Source organism: Cydia strobilella, chromosome 3, assembly GCF_947568885.1.
Source record: "Cydia strobilella chromosome 3, ilCydStro3.1, whole genome shotgun sequence".
Classification (NCBI taxonomy): domain Eukaryota; kingdom Metazoa; phylum Arthropoda; class Insecta; order Lepidoptera; family Tortricidae; genus Cydia; species Cydia strobilella.
In genome coordinates, this window is record NC_086043.1 from 9,318,696 (window position 1) to 9,335,851 (window position 17,156).

General features: G+C 35.3%; 1 protein-coding gene across 1 annotated transcript in view; it reads right to left on the minus strand.

The window, feature by feature from the left end:
* Nucleotides 1–14,974, minus strand: part of LOC134755751 (uncharacterized) — a 44,815-nt gene extending 29,841 nt beyond the window's left edge. Inside the window, exon 1 of the mRNA XM_063692317.1 lies at nucleotides 14,711–14,974. The gene's annotated coding sequence lies outside the window, so the exon portion shown is untranslated. The remainder of the gene's footprint in view (nucleotides 1–14,710) is intronic.
* Nucleotides 14,975–17,156: the final 2,182 nt, after the last annotated feature.

Genomic DNA, 17,156 nt, shown 5'->3' on the forward strand with positions numbered 1-17,156 from the left:
TCTAAATCGTCAACACTTCCGATCCCGGTAAAAAGAACCTTCAAATTGTTGTATGGATAATAAACAAACAAACAATAAAGGATATTTACGTTTATGTTAATAATGCACATATTAGTGTTCGTTATCAAGTGTGACAATCAGGAAGTACTAAGTACATATATCCAAACAGTTGTTTTTGTAAAAAAATTTTTTACTAAAATTGGAAGTTGCTTGTTGTGTTGAATTAAGAGTTTTCTACAAAAAATATTGACATTACGTAATTTTTTTTTAAATACTACTAATTATAGTAATACTACGTGCGGCACACAAAAGGTACATTCGTGCTTATATTTAATGTAATTACTTCCTCTTAAAGTGCCTATAAATTTGTTCCTTTCATAAAACACCTTCACACAAATGAATGTCCAAATTAAAAGTTAGGGTCTATCACTTATGTTCTACATGGGCAATTTGTTCTGGGTACAGTTAGCGCAACAATTTATATCCATGTGGGCGGGCGGCGCGCGCGCCGTGGGCGAGCACCACTCAATGGAGATGCACAGGTACAGTCGGCAGGAATAACCAACTCACAGGCCGATTCGAACACACACTGACATCGGAATGATATCTGAATGATGTAGTTTAGTTATCGTGCGTCTCGCTTGTGCCAATAAATATACGGACGTATGAGCGCAATGTACTACCTACGATGAATTAATGACATCATTTAGATGTCATTCTGGTGTTAGTGTATACCTACACTCGGATGGGCCTGGATGGACGGTATTAGATCATTACCTTAATTTAACCGCTCTCGTTTTATTGTTTGTGATTGTACCGTCCTACACGGGTGTTTTACGGTACCCCACTAAACATTAATAAAAATTTAACAACTCTACAACATAATGCTTTTAAAAAATCGAACAATGGTACGTACAATTTCTACGCCGGATACGGAGTAGAAGCGGTTTGTAAACAATATGGTTCATTGTAAAAGATCTGATTGTCTGTAAGCAAGATTAAACTAATTTCTTTGTTTGGTTTCGTGGTGTTAAGTTTTAAACAAAATAACAAAAGACAGGCAAGATAAGTCTGATAATATAACATGCTTGTGAACATTCTAACTTCGAAGGTTATAAATTATAATCTCTCTTTGGATAGGAACTTTTAAGGGTACTATACCGTCACCAACCTTCTATGGATTTACTAGAAATTAAACTATCGTGAGACATATTTAAAAATATTTAGATCGCTACGGTTTCACTAACTATTATTTTTAGTCGCTTTTGACGACATGTTTAGGACTCTTCGGGAGTCCTTCCTCAGGCACGAATGTCCGCGGCGGCTCTACTCCGTGCACTTTCTATGGATTTCTTTGGTGGACCTTACTACAAAAGGCATAACGTCCACCGATGGACAATTTAGTGTAGGCGATTGTACCATATAACATTATATAATTAAGTTATCATTTGTCAGTTCAATTAGTAAATACGCATTAATGCCTCTTATATTTTTCGAATCCTTCTCGATGCTAATTAAAGCAATAATAATTAACGGTGGAACGGAGGAATTCACCCGTGTGATAGGGACTGATTAGCTGATAAGGCGAGTTATACCGCTGTATGGTGTCGGAAGTGAACGCTTTGCTTCTCGACCAGACGACCACAAATCACACGCGTCAAGCTAAGATATAGTAATGGCCGTAATAAAATAAACCCAACCGTCGTTGTGATTGTTTCCTGTCGGAAAATTTAATACAAAAAAACCTTTAAAACCTGTATTAATTTCATAGGTATGTAAATCCCACATCAGCTTTCGGCCTGTGACTGACAGGATCAGTATAGGAAAAAAATTAAGCCCTTTCTTCCTTTGATTAACTCTCGGTAAGTACAATAAACACGACCCTCAGCAATGTGACGCGAGGGGAGCAGTACAATAAGGTGTCTGTGTTGTCGTGAAATAAACACCCACCCAATAGGTAATTTCTGTGATTTGTTAATAAAACTACACTGTCCATTATCAAATGATACCTACTTTTTGTATGTAGGTATCGTTACACAATACAATAATATAAATGTTTTGTATTATTGTGTTTACTTTATTTTTGTAAACACGTTTTATAATTAAGACTCGGAAATGAAACTTGATTTTTACGAAAGAGGTAGGTGCCTCTACCTAACTGTAATATTTTTAATTTTACCCTGCCTTAAAATTTAAAACATGGACTTATGTTATTTTGATTATTTCAATTCACGTGTGACTTGTAGAATTCATCAATTAAGCGTCTTTAACGCACAATATTGGTCATGCTCATGCTTCATGGTCACGGAATAGACATAACTTTTGTAAAAACTTAATATGCTGTGAACATAGATGTTCTGTGGCTAAAGCCTGGGGCGAACAACCTATTCATTGGCAATGTACCTACGCGATACCTACTAATACCAACATTTTATTTTAATTGAATCTATATTCTATAAATAATAACATGTTGTATTTATATAGTTAGACTCATCAATTCCATCATTTTGCCTGTTTTAAATTGTTGAGCATCATACGTTTATTATATATAAGGATGTAAGGTGCTTCGTTACAAAGTTTACTGAGGTGCTTAGGCAATTTAAAATAAAGCGTGAATCATAAATATGTTTGTGAGATATTTTTGGGAATTACTCCAACGCACCTTTTATTAATGGATTATCTTCAAGTATTTACCTTACATGACTTTTTTTCCTGAAAGTTAAGAAAAATAAACTAGCACCTAAATCTCTGTACAACCCAGAATGATCTAAAGTCATTTACAACGTACACTTAAAATATTACATTAGAGTTTAGACACATAACGCAACTTGTGGTTACAGTAAGTACTAGCGGTGTTCAACAAAACCCAATGAATCGAAACTCTATTAGTGATGAATTAATCTAGTTACCTCAGCGTTGCGTGATATTTCAGTAGTTGTAATATTAGAGCTAAGATAATTTGTACGTACTTAGTGAAAGCAGGTTACTTAATCGATGTAATATATTAATAGCCGGCGCTAAAGGGCTCTAAATTGATCAATTGACCAATCAGTGACTTTCTGCGGCAATCTAATAGCGTTACAAAGTAGGTACACCATGTACTACCCTTTATTTTCAAGGAACTCTTAAATTATTTAATACATAAATGACATATTGTATTATTGTCTGTCATATCACTTGTACGGTGAGCATCAATAGTGGGGGATGAAAAGTATTTGCGACCATGGAATACTTTTCCAAATAAACATATATATGTTACGGCCAACTTGATTAACCGGGCAGTATCAATAATGACCGGTCATTATGAATAATGCCCAAAAGCGTCGGGCATAGCGATAAATTTATTACTTTGGCCGGTCGATATTAATAATGCCCGATGGCCCGTGGCCCATTTTATAATCAAGCTTGAATTTATCACTTGGACCGGGCAGTATGAATACTTCCCTACTTCTAGCCGGGCAATGTGATAAATTCGATCGCGCCGTAGTAGAAGCAGTTTAATTTCTGTGGGGGTTGCAATTCTAACCTAACCTAAACCTACTTTCCTAAAAACAGTTCTTTTCTGTGGGGGGATTCAATTGTAACCTAACCCAAACCTACTTTTCTATAAACAATTCTTTTCTGTGGGGGGGGGGGGGGGGGGGGTTGCAGTTCTAACCTAACCTAAACCTACTTTTCTGTAAACAGTTTTTTTCTGTATGGGATTGCAGTTCTAACCTAACCTAAACCTACACTACAGCTCATCATTACATTGCCCAAGGTAGTGTGGTCATTATTTATAATGACCGGTCAAAGTGATTAATCATGCAGTTTTAATTACATTGCCCACTTGATGCGTGCATTATGCATACATACCGATCATTATTCATAGTGACCGGACTTATCAAATTGCCCGTAACATATATATCTCTACAGTATGCGTTCAAAAGTATCTATGTATTAAAATCTAATCTCCTTTTCTTAAGTTATTAGAGAATGTAGTAGATACTTTTTCCGCCTAGCTTAATCCGTTCCTTTCATGCTGACTGTATTAACTAAAAACGTTAGTGACGATGTAGAAGCACTGCTATATCGATTTATAAGAGCGTTTGTATCGATGAAAACGTGATTGTAATATATTTATGCTGTATCACGTCAGGAATGTTATCGATTGCTTGTAGAGAAGGCTCATCTAAGTAGATTGATAGACACAAATAGATTGGCAAAATACGTAGGGAGAAATTTAAATCACAAATGATAAACACAATAATACTTATTTATTTTTATCTCCATAATAAATGATTATGATTATGATTGATTTAATTTTGTCAATTATGGAGATAAAAATAACCAACGGATAGGATTGAGCGACTAACCTGGCGCTCAATCGTCCTCCGCTCTTGTGAAACAACCATAATGTTATACTCGTAATATCACCGGCCTTAACGAAAATTAAAAAGGCGATAAATAGACTTGCATCTCGCCTCAGTAAAACCTGTCCGCTTCCGGAGTTACGCCAAACCAGTCCGACACCCACAATTTGTATTTTTTTGATTTCATCCTAAGATATCTCCACGAATCGTCACTTATTGCGTAAATAGCGGACTCAGGAAACGACTGACTTCTTAGTCTGAATCCATTTCAATAAATATTATCATCAAACGAGGCTCGGGGCCTAATATTATAAAATTAGCTTACATTACGATACGAGTAGCAGGAAGTTCTTTCTAACGACTCGTTTGTTGGAAGTGATAATTTTGCATATGTTAATAACCTATTAAATGTTAAAATCATGTTTGATAAAATATAAACACGGAATACTAATTTTACATGAAAATACACAAACGCTTTAAACATAGGTACCTAACCTAAGCACTTTTCAATACCATTTCTAACCAACATTTAGGTACTATCGAAAACTGGATTTCTGACCCACTATGAAACCTTTTCACATTTACCAGGTACCGGTCTACATCATTGGCATTACATTGATTAAAAAGTAAAATTATTATGACACTGTGAAAACGTTCTATGGTGGATCACAAATCAGTTTGCTCGATTATATAAATAATGTCATTAATATAATTATACGTCCTACATCATAATCTGTGGTAGGGTTTCATTTTTCGTTTGAGATGTGAGATTTGTCATCGTTGTGTGAATGTTATATATATTATAGTCACAACTATATTTGTATATACAAATTTAATAATCGACATTGTTATTGTGCCTATCCTGATATTTTATTTAAGCTGATCATTTAATTAATTTGAATATTATATAACAACATAATACCTAATGCCTAATTAAATTGACATGTAATATTTAGAATATTATATAAATATATGACTAAATATGACTACATTTAAAAAAAAATGCTACTTTACATAACTATACTAACTTGTGGATTGGTCAGCAATATCGTTTCTCCCTTGTGCCTTGCATCAGAATATTTACAAGAATAACGTATACGTGCAAAGTATACCTAGCAATGCAAATTAGCTTGTGCGTGTGGACTACTGGTAGGCGTTAATGGTAAGTTATTAAATAATACAGCCTTATCTGTACCCATACTGTTATGTTAATAGCAAAAGAAATAATTACGAATGAGCTGACCAGATACGTTAGTCACATCTATAAGTCATCATCATCATATCAGCCCTTTATCGCCCACTGCTGAGCATAGGCCTCTCTGCCAGTACGCCACTTGTCCCGGTCCTGAGCTAACCTCATCCAGAAGTGACCCGCAACCTTCCGGATGTCGTCCACCCAACGAGCCGATGGACGCCAGGGGCTTCTTTCATTCGAAAGCGGCCACCATTCCGTTAACATTTTAGTCCACCTGCCATCACTCTGCCTAGCAACATGTCCCGCCCAACTCCATTTTAGTTTGGTAATGGCGAAACCAACGTCTTGCACCTTGGTGCGTCGACGGATCTCGACATTCCTTACTCGATCTTGAAGCTTGATACCGAGCATGGCGCGCTCCATGGCTCTCTGTGCTACGCGGATTTTATGCACAGCCTCCTTAGTGAGCGTCTATGTCTCGGTACCGTATGTCATGGTGGGCAGGACACATTGGTTGAAGAGGCGAGTTTTCAGGCATTGTGGAATGTTAACAGGTTTCAGGATGTCCGCTAATTTATTAAATGCCGCCCAACCCAGCTGGATTCTCCTGGAGATCTCCTTCTGCTGCTGTGCTTTGTCAAATGATAGAATATGTCCAAGATACAAGTATTGCTCGACCATCTCTAGCATTTCGTTCCCAACCTTAATGATTGGAATCAAATTACCGGGGATGTTCGTCATAACCTTAGTCTTGGACATATTCATCTTAAGACCTATCTTCAAAGAAGCATGGTATAGGCTTTCAATCATGCTTTGAAGATGTTCCAGGGTCTCGGCAAATAAAACAATGTCGTCGGCAAATCTCAGGTGCGACAAGAAGACACCATGGATATTTATACCAGTTTTGTCCCATGCAAGCGTTTTTATGACGTCTTCAAGTACCGCCGTAAAAAGCTTGGGTGAAATGGTATCCCCTTGACGCACTCCCCTTTGGATGGATATTGGGTTACTTAGTTTGTGAAGCCGAACTTGCATTGTTGCCGAGCTATATAGGTCCCGGAGGACATCCACATAGCGAGTATCAACTGAACAGCGATGGAGAGAGTCAAACACGGCCCAATGTTCGACACTGTCGAAGGCCTTCTCGTAATCTATGAAGTCCATGCACAGGGGCCGGTTGTACTCGTGACTCTTCTCCATCAGCTGCTTTACTGCATGGATATGGTCGATAGTAGAAAAACCACTCCGGAAACCAGCCTGCTCGGGAGGTTGGCATTCGTCAAGGATACGAGTTAGACGATTACACAGAATTTTTGCAAATAGTTTGTACGTGTGAGAAAGTAGGCTTATGGGGCGATAATTATTTAACTTCGAAATGTCTCCTTTTTTATGTAAGTAAACATCTATAAGTAGGTAGCTGTAATGGTCAGAAAGAGTGAGTTTCTGTAATGAAACTATAATATTTATATAGGTAAATACACCTGAACGTTTGAAGCGCAAATGGGCGGTTATGACATTGATGGTGTGATGACAGCCTTACATAGTTTTTTGACATGTTATTGATTTTATAAGATGGTATCTTGCAACCTATGTTATACCTAGTCGCTATTCTCGTTTCTGTCATATAACTTGTTTTCCACACTATAATGACTGCTTTAATTTGCATAATGTATAAGTATTACCTAACCTTATTTCAAACAGCGTTGGCAGTTTGCCGGTAACACTACTAATATGCAATTTTCTAAACAAACAAGGTTATCAACTTTAATTGGTCTATATATAATTATATTTCGGGTTATTTGTACTCATTATTGAAAAACCTACGTGCGGTATCAAAACACAGGTAGTTTATGGACTCGTAACGGGTTTTTAAGTTTAATTTGTCCTGTTGGCATGAAAGTAAGTACTAAAGTAGCGTCGTTTTTGTCGTTAAGGCGCTGCGGGATGAACGCGGGAGAATGACCCGACTCAGTTTAATTAAGCAGGCCGCGTTGATGAATTGTCCAGATTAATTCATGGGCCGAGGATCGCGCCGCATTCAGGTCACATATGCGTGTGCGCTACAGACATATTCCCATAACTTACCCAACATTTGTCTTACGCTATCCACTTTAAGTGATCACGAAATTTGAAAATATAACACACGTTTTACTTATAATGGTTTCTCGGAGGCAAGTGCTCGTTAAACGATCAGAATATCAACCGTATGCGAACTGATCGGGCTCCCCTCAATGAGATCCTATCTCAACATCGTAATGTGCGGATAACTCAAACATAGTAAGTATTGCGTTCCATAAATGTATTAATAATGGAAATGTCGGATACAGTAATTAAACTCGCATAGATAAGGGAAGCCTAACAAATTCGAAATCTGAATGAGTTTAGGAAATTTCCACTTCCTGCAGGATTTCCTACGGTCGTAAATGATTTGTTAGAGCGACAGCGATTGCATGTATGTAAATTATAATAATACATATATTAAGTAAACTAGTTATTTTATAAATACACACTTAATTGTTGTTTCCATCGATGAGTTTGCTATCGAAAATAAAATCTACATTATTTCGTAACGGGAGCGCATCCATCATTTGCATCTTCTTCATGCGGACGCACCTATGGTTATGTAAAAAACCCGCACATTGAGTGCACTCGCGGCTTTCTACGATAATCACTGGCATTACCGTGTTTATCATGGAAGCAGTAGCTTAGGGCTCCTCGTGGAGTGCTACTCTAGTGAGTATTACAGCAATCACTGATGCGCTCACGATATCGTTTACTTACTCGTGGCTCATTAAATATACATACACGTAGATTTCACTACCACTTATTGTTTAGTATTTATTATTATAGGTAGGTAATTAAACTTTGTTGTAAACATTACTTACACAAATAAACTAGATAAGATAAGATAAGACACTTATTTATTTGCTTAAACATGCAAAAGCGAAATAAGAATAGGGCGAAATGTTTAGGGAAATGAAACAGGACAGAACTTTGTCGATGTAACAATGCTTCATAATTCCGTCTCAATACATAATTAATACTTCTGAAAAGTTTGTGAACAATTTAATTTTAATACAATTTCTCGCCAGCTCTTAAAACTTTAAAATATACTTGCCTTTTATTATTCATTGGAACCTTTCGTCGATGAAGTGGCTCTATCTACGAGATGTCGCATAAAACATAGTGTACTAGCGACCCGCCTCGGCTTCGCACTTTAGTCATACTTGTTATGGCCATTTTTTGCCCGGATGCTGCACTTCATGATAAAAGCAAGCCGCTTTGCACAGTGCTAGTAGGGACCAAACTGAGTGATTTGACCCGCAGCAGCGCAAGTTTCACCCCTTAGGAACAGAGATGGCGCCACTTCTTTAAAAAATATTTCAAAAAATTCTACAAGCTAAACCAATGAACCGATTTAAATGTTTAATATCTCAAATGAAAGCTCATTATATACATTACTTTGAAAAAATACTCAAAAAATATATACTGATTACTTTCGACAAAAAACGGCATCTTAAGTTTTTTTTTTACTCGATTGATAGTTTTTACTTGGTTTCTCAAAAAAAATGTATGGAACATGAATAGCTTAATGCATGTATATATTACTGAATAAATAACAAGTATTATAAAAAAAAACCGACTCCGATACCTCTCATACTTCACGAAATATAAAAGTTTGAATGTGAGTGTAAATTTCTTCAAAATATATTTCAAAAAATTCTACAAGCTTAACTATTTGACCGATTTCAATGTTTAATATCTCAAATAAAAGCTCATTATATACATTACTTACAAAAAAATACTCATAAAACATATACTGAACCCTTTTGGCAAAAAACGGCATCTTAAGTTTTTTTTTTACTCGATTGATAGTTTTTACTTGATTTCTTAAAAAAAATATTATGGAACATGAATAGTTTAATAAATATATATATAGTACTGAGTATATAAAAGTATTACAAAAAAACCCGACACCCATACCTTTCATTCTTCACGAAATATTTAAGTTCAATTATGCACGTTCTTACAAATAAATCCTTTAAAAGAAATCTTCTACCGCAGTAAGTGCACTGGTTTTAATATGAAATGTGTCATATGAAAAGAAATCACCCAATTTATTTTAATAAATAAAAAAATTATAAATAAAAACTGAATAAAGTTTTTTCCTGGTGGTGAATTACAAAAAAATATAACAAATCTAAAATTAGGAATTATTTTTATTTAAAGTGACTACATTTGTAAACAAAAAACTTAAATGTCCTCTTCGGGTTCATATTTCATATTTATTTATTGCAACCATGGTTTTATAGGTATTACAAATTCTTGGTAGTTCCACATGGACCCCGTGGGGGCATAGCAATATTACATGCATACTTAGAATCTAATCTTAAATCTATGTGTATAATATAAAAGTAGGTCAATTTAGTAGTTTTTATACATATAAGCCGAATTGAATCAGATAATTGTCAGTGTATTAAATACAAAAATAAACGGGCAACTAATTATTACTAGGTGATGTCAAATTATATGGTTCACCGGTAGATGTAAAACTGAAAAAGAAAAGTCGTTTGGTTAAGTACTCATACCATTCCAATACTACAAAATCACTGATCTTACATGAACTGGTTGCTGTAGATTACTGTTGAATTATTTTTGTGCCTAGTTGATAAACCTATAATTTTGTGCCAGACCTATAATTAGTGGTCAGCATGCAAAATAACCCTGGATTGAAAATTACATTAACTTACTTTTGATTTGTACAGCCACATTTGCATGATTTACACTGGGCTGTGCATGGCTAGCTGACGCGACGCCACCCACAATGCATAGTTTAGCAGCCAGATTTGCAGCCACAATGGTCCAAGAGGCTTAATTGAGACCAAATCGCTGTAAATGCTGACCATTCCGGAGTCCAACTCTCTTTTTCTCTCAACTCTGGTTTCAGAGCGTTTCCCCATATATGGCCCTCTTGGTAAGCTGCTCGAAGTGCATGTTTATAGAGAGCAGCTGATGTAGGTGGCAGGGTTGGCAGGTTCTAATTTCTCAGCCAAATCAGATTTGTTCCCTGAACGACGCCCTCCATTGACTGACAACGAAGGTGGACAAATTTGGTTTTCGTACTGGAAGAATTCGTTCAGATCAAGCTGCCTTTCTCTGGCCACTATAAAAAGACGGGAAAATAGGAGTATGTCAACTTTTAAGTTTTTGATTTTGTCAGTTGTCAGGTGTGTAACTACATATTTTAATTTTAGTATAAAGTAACCCTAGATTTGTGTTATTGTTTGGCCAAACGGAACACATAAACGTAAATGAAGTTCACAAATATTTGTTTGCTTCAAAAAACAAGCTTGTGTCAAGCCTGCCTACATCCTACCTACATCAGCTGCTCTCTATAAACATGCACTTCGAGCGGCTTACCAAGCGGGCCATATATGGGGAAACGCTATGAAACCAGAAGTTTCCATACCATGTCCATCTTCTTGGGGATGGACTGAGGAAAAAGAGAGTTGGACTCCGGAATGGTCGGCAGTTACAGCGATTTGGTCGCAATTAAGCCTCTTGGACCATTGTGGCTGCAAATCTGGCTGCGAAACTATGCGTTGTGAGTGTCGTCGCGTCAGCTTACCATGCACAGCCCAGCGTAAATCATGCAAAGGTGGCTGTACAAATCAAAAGTAAGTTAATGTAATTTTCAATCCAGAGTTATTTTGCATGCTGACCACTGATTATAGGTCTGGCACAAAATTATAGGTTTAATGGTAATCAACTAGGCACAAAAATAATTCAACAGTAAATCTACAGCAACCAGTTCATGTATGATCGGTGATTTTGTAGTATTGAAATGGTACGAGTACTTCTCAAAACGACTTTTTTTTCAGTTCTACATCTACCGGTGAACCCGAAGAGGACATTTAAGTTTTTTGTTTACAAATGTACTCACTTTAAATAAAAATAATTCCTAATTTTAGATTTGTTATATTTTTTTGTAATTCAGCACCAGGAAAAAACTTTATTCAGTTTTTATTTACTAATTTTTTATTTATTAAAATAAATTGGGTGATTTATTTTCATATGACACATTTCATATTAAAATCAGTCCACTTACTGCGGTTGAAGATTTCTTTTAAAGAATTTATTTGTAAGAACGTGCATAATTGAACTTAAATATTTCGTGAAGAATGAAAGGTATGGGTGTCGGGTTTTTTTGTAATACTTTTATATACTCAGTACTATATATATATATTTATTAAACTATTCATGTTCCATAATTTTTTTTTATGAAATCAAGTAAAAACTATCAATCGAGTAAGAAAAAAAACTTAAGATGCCATTTTTTGCCAAAAGTATTCAGTATATGTTTTTTGAATATTTTTTATAAGTAGTATATATAATGAGCTTTTATTTGAGATATTAAACATTAAAATCGGTCGAATAGTTTAGCTTGTATAATTATTTGGAATATATCTTGAAGAAATTTACACTCACATTTAAACCTTCATATTTCGAGAAGTATGAGAGATATCGGTGTCGGGGTTTTTTTATAATACTTGATATTTATTTAGTAATATATACATGCATTAAACTATTCATATTCCATACAATTTTTTTGAGAAATCAAGTAAAAACTATCAAATGAGAAAAAAAACAAACTTAAAATTCCCGTTTTTATCAAAAGTATTGAGTATATATTTTTTGAGTATTTTTTTAAAAGTAATGTAAATAATGCGCTTTCATTTGAGATATTAAACATTTAAATCGGTTTATTGGTTTAGCTTGTAGAATTTTTTGAAATATTTTTTAAAGAAGTGGCGCCATCTCTGTTCTTAAGGGGTGAAACTGCCGCTGCTGCGGGTCAAATCGCTCAGTTTGGTCCCTACTATCACTGTGCAAAGCGGCTTGCTTTTATCATGAAGTGCAGCATTTTGTTCATAACAAGTATGACTACTTCGCACGGGTAGTTCAACTAATTTACACAAAACCTTTACAAATTATACATATACCTTCCTATTGAATCACTATCTATTAAAAAAAAATACCGCATCAGAATCCGTTGCCTAGTTTTAAAGATCTAAGCATACATAGGGACAGACATACATACAGAGCGGAAAGCGCCTTTGTTTTATACTATGTAGTGATATTAAAATTTGCTAGCTCCCGACTTGGCTCGTAGTCAAGGCTCAATATACCTAGTATTTAACAACTTTTAAGTATACGAGCTGTATTGTATTATTGTACGGTAAATACTATTGTGCACTTGTGCGTTATGCGTGTACTGTAACTTTTGTTATTGAATACTTTATTGTTAATATACGTAGGTTAGTGAAGTTAGATTACTAATAAAAGTACAGTTCAACTTATTTTTGTTTAATTAAACGACCGGAGATATTCTTGTGTTCCGGCAACTCTTTGACGCTCGAACGGGCGCGAGAGTAAAAATACACGCGCCTTTTGACGCTCTATCGACTTAGAATATGTCTGTTTTACACTCCGTCAATGTTAAAATCTGTTTTGCCTTACTCGTGATCTATTATTAGACGTAACGGCTAAGTGCGACGGTTATTTATACAAAACCGGACACATGTTTTTAATTCAATATGTTTAACTCCGAGTACTTAGCATAAACACCATTATAATGTTAGAAATTGTTATGACTTAGGTCGTTAATTAAAGTTAAATACCTACATTAGATCCTTTCTCTAGATGATTTTACGTAGGCGTAAGTACTGTAAGTAGTATGTTTCTGTAAACAATATGCTTTGTCAAAGATAGATATAACTCCGTAATAGATGGATACAGTCTAAGGAAAAAACGTGCCTCGAAAATCAAGAAAATTTGATTCTCGTTCAGAGGGCGCTACTAGCTTTGGCTTACTGTCGTATAGATGGCGTTGACGGTTTCGTTTGTTATTTAACAATTTTAACGCATATCAGTGTAAGAACATGGGTCAAAATCATAAAAATAATTAATGCAAAAAAAAAAAAATCATTTATCCATATTTAAATAAATTTTATCGTATTTTTATAAATCTTCATTTTTAGCTTTAAGGTGTGTCGATAGATGGCAGTGAATTTACTGTGGTTACAAAATTTACTATGACAGTACCGCTCTATCTTATTATATCCTCTTTGGCTTTGTTTAACCCTTATCTTGGCATTGTAACACCCGTGATACATGGAACAATAAAAAATCTAGCAGGTTCACTTAATTACTTAAAAAAAAATACTGCTATAAATATGTCGATCTACCCTCCTTTGTTATAGTAAAAAATAGTGCACACAAGTGTCATTGTAAATTAATTAGTAATAATCAACATGGCGCAGCGGAAACAACATTCTTACTGTAAGTTTTTCACTTATTTCTTAGATTAGTATATATTTTTGCATAATCAGCATTTTAATGCACTTGCTATCTGTTAGTGTATTAGGATTCACATAGTGGTCGCATTTAAAAACATTTAACACACAGAATATTCTCATTAAACTGTTATGTATCATATTTGATACATTGCCAAGAACTCATAAAAGTACATGTGTATTAAAGTTGCCAAGTTGTCTTTAAAATAGGTGTTCATAAAAAATTTTACTCGTAGGAAGTTCTAAAACATGTTTAAACTATGCCACATTGGTTATCATACTATTTAGTTAGTGAACTTTGATTTTTTTAAAGTAATAGATATTATTTAAACTGTATATTCATACGCTGTAGCCTTATTGCTACGCCGTAGGCCGTAGCGCGGCAAATTTTATTTATGGCAAAAAATGCCCCCTGTTAAAAAAAGTTTTTTTTTTACTATTATAATTATTTACTTTTCTTCTTAAAAGTAGTAAGTAGTTTGTCAAGGGATTGGCATTGTATTAAATATGATACACATGATTTTCCGAAACTGGAAAATCCTGTATTTTTTCATTATTTTTTAACAGACTATTATATTTTAGGTGACAAAAAACTAAAAAATATTAAAATTTAAAATATTTTGAGCCTTGCCAAGATAAGGGTTAAGGCAGTTACAAATACATAGGATCGTTGTGGGTTCAGGGTAAATCTACTCCACGTTGATATTTACATGCTTTTATTTTTGAAAGTAAATTCTAATCAAGGAAACTCCCAATTACAAACGACATTTAAGCAGATACACGTTAAAAGCGTAAACTTAACTTACATACGAGCTTTAAAATAGTCAAGTGTCAGCTGTCAAATATTCTCCAGTATTCCAAGGCACCCAACTGACAATCACATGTTTCACAACAACACTGTATCACTAGAGTCACAGTCACGTTATCAAGCGCGTTCGCGGATCGATCCCGAGCGGCGGCTGAACGTTTTGATAAGAGGTTTAGGAGGAGGCGCGAGAGGAGCGGAGGCCACGGTGCGCGCGACGCGACTGCGGGCTGCGGCCGCCGCAGCGCCGCGCGAGTCTGCCGACTCCCGTGATAACACTGCATACCGAGATAAACGCATCTCATTCATTTCATTAGGTAACTACCTATTGCCGATATTGTTGTGATAAGAATCTTGAGCTTTACTTAGCTGCTAAGCCCCAAACAGGCGCATACTTTTTTGGTCAGTAAAATTTTTGTAAACGCATTTAGCTCTCAATTTTTATGTTGTTTTTGAAAGTTTCCAAACAGTTTACCTAGTGTACATAAAGGAAACTTAAGCTCTTAAATTTTTAATTAAGAGTTAAATTAACTAGAACATGTTAAGTGGCGCTAGCTGCGACAGATGTGCTGCATCAATTAATGCGGTTGATCAAGTTGATGTGTCTTCACATACATATTTAATTAAACTCATTGTCGATGTTATCTAAATACATAGTTAAAAATTAAAAATACTTACACACATGGAAGGAGAGTGATACGAAACGTGTAATCTGATATGTAAGTACTACGTAATATTAAATATTGTACCTGAAGTCAAAAGAATGGTAGGTAATATATTAAATAGGATTATTTTAATATTCCCAAAACAAAGCAACCAACGGAAAGAACACTTACAAATAAAATAAATCTATAATTACAGAACTTATCGCATCAATTCTCGGTCATTTTTATAATCTCTAATAGATAGTTACTTTAAAGATACGGAAACTCCTCATATACTTAACAGCAAATTGTTACTGATAAGGAACTTAAAAATGTAAAGAAGACAACGTTAATCAGGAAAATAGGATCCCGAGTATGGTATTAAATTAATTAATTGCTCTTGCATGTTTGGTAACAAACCTTGAATTCAAACCTGACAAATCTGAGTTCCTTGTATTTAATGCCAGCCTATTACAAATTAATTGTCTGGATAATTACTCATACCACAACTACAAGACAAAGTGATTCATTTGCACTTTTCACATTTACAGAATAGGCACAGTTTAAAAACTCGTGTTAAATTTAGATTATGTAAGGCCTTACCTTTTAGTATAATTATTTAAAACTAATTTTATTCAGCCTGTACAGCGTGGCCAAGTTGGGATGTCTGCTGGATGGTGGGTAGCTATATGGTCCTAGAGCTGGTAGACATTTTAGAGTAGGTCCTTGAGGCAAGCTGAAACGTCTTGCCTTGCCTGATACGTCTTTTTTTTGGTGCCCAAAAAATGTTCTTGAGGCAATCTGTAATTTCTACAAGTGAAAATTGAATATCTGAATAGTCATAAAAACTATGCCAGACGATTTGGCCGGGTCCTTAATCTTGCCACGCGTGAAAATAATTTTTCAAAAAAATAAAAAATAAAGTTTCTTGAGACAATCTGTAATTTTTACAGGTTAAGGTTAAGTAGTTGCGGATGAGTGACGCCGCGTGCCCGTGACTCCATCCCAAAGGCAGAGAGACGAACACCCCAGGTTTTTTAGTGAGTAGAAATCTCACATATCCTCAGTGCCTCCCCCTGGCGCTGGGGAATCTTTCGAAGATTTTTCCTGGGCAAAAAAAAAAAAAAGGTTAAGGTTAAGTATCGAAATAGTCATTAAAAAATAAGCCAGACAATTTGGTCGGGACTTTCTACCTGCCAGACGATCTAGAAAGTTACGGTAGGTATGTCAAAAAAAATCTTTAAAAATGTAAGGGTTCATTTACACCCGCTATCCTGCAGCGGAGAACTATCGGGCAAATTTTCAACTTGCCTCAAGGACCTACTCCAAAATGTCTACCAGCTCTCCGTCTATTTCGCTTGGCCACAATAGTTTTCTTGTTAGGTATCTTCCCTTACTGTTCACCTATGTATGTTATCTCATCAATTCCAATGTTCTAACTGAAATTACAATATTCAACCTACCGTGGCGTGGCGATATGGTATAAAAGTGTACAGCGTCTTCCGAAACGATGAGCACCCACCATACCATACAGTTACATTACTCCAAAATAAAAGGTATTTGTTAATCGGGAGCGGTCCAAATTACCCAGTTGCATTATAATGCAAATGACTACTTATCGTTTATAATTATGATTTCCAATGCGTCCGCTCGGCGGAATCAGGGTCATTTCAAAATCAAACGTCGCTACGGCAAACCTTACGAAATTAAGACTGGTTTTAAGGCAAAACAGATTTTTTTAAGCGTCGCGAAGATTCACATGTTAGGTCGTCAAAGTTAATATTGTCGATTAAAACTACAGAA